Source organism: Haliaeetus albicilla, chromosome 30, assembly GCF_947461875.1.
Source record: "Haliaeetus albicilla chromosome 30, bHalAlb1.1, whole genome shotgun sequence".
Taxonomy (NCBI): domain Eukaryota; kingdom Metazoa; phylum Chordata; class Aves; order Accipitriformes; family Accipitridae; genus Haliaeetus; species Haliaeetus albicilla.
In genome coordinates this window covers 801,633-802,596 of record NC_091512.1, presented here as the reverse complement: position 1 = coordinate 802,596, position 964 = coordinate 801,633, and positions in this window count along the sequence as shown.

The following is a 964-nucleotide window of genomic DNA, read 5'->3' as shown; positions in this document are numbered from 1 at the left end:
CCCTGCGGTGCCCCCGAGCCACCCCTACCCCAACTGCTCCAGCCAGGGCTGCAGGTGCTGCTCCTTCGGCCTCGCAGTGACAGGGCCAGGCGGATCCCATCCCCTCTGATGCCCTTGTGACAGCACACGGCCACCCTGCACCGAGCCCCACAGCCTTGGGGTGCTATGGGTGACGTGAACACTGCCATCCTCCCATGGCCACCGCTGTGTGCTCATGACTTATACTGATGGTGACCTCACACCCCTCCTACTGCCACCACTGCGTGTGCCTGAGTTACAGTGCCACAACTGTGTGCGCGGTGTATGGACTTCTGCTAATGATGGTTCTTCCAAAAAGCCGTGTTTGGTCGTGGTCTGAATATTATTTTGGTGACACCAGAAGCACCTACCCAAGCTACGTGCCAGCTCCTGGCCTATCAGCTCTCCAGGCACCAGTGACATCACAAGTTCATCCATACACAGCCATGTGCCTACTCCTAGCCTTCTGCTACTCAGCCACAGGTGACGTCATAGTATCTGCATCTGACATGGGCCTGTTCCTGGCCCATCAGCTCTTCAGACCTCAAAACAACCAACACAAACTAGGGGCCTGCTCCTGCCCTATCAGCTACTCAGGCAGCAGTGACAACAGCAGCACCTACACGTGCCATTGGCTTACTCCAGGCCTATGAGCTACTCAGGCATGAGTGACCTCCTAAGCACAGACACAAGCCATGGGCCAGCTCCTGCTCTATCAGCTACTCAGGCACCACTGACCTCACACGTACGTGTACACCCATTTGTCAGGTACTTGCTGTTGCAGTACTCTGTCTCTGGTGACCTTACAAGAACCTATAAGGGCCATGCACTTGGTCCTGGCCTATCAGCTCTTCAGCCCAGAGTCACAACACAAGTACGTACCCAAGCCACATGTCTCCCTCTTGCCTATCAGCTACTCGGGCACCAGTGAGCTGGCCACCAAATA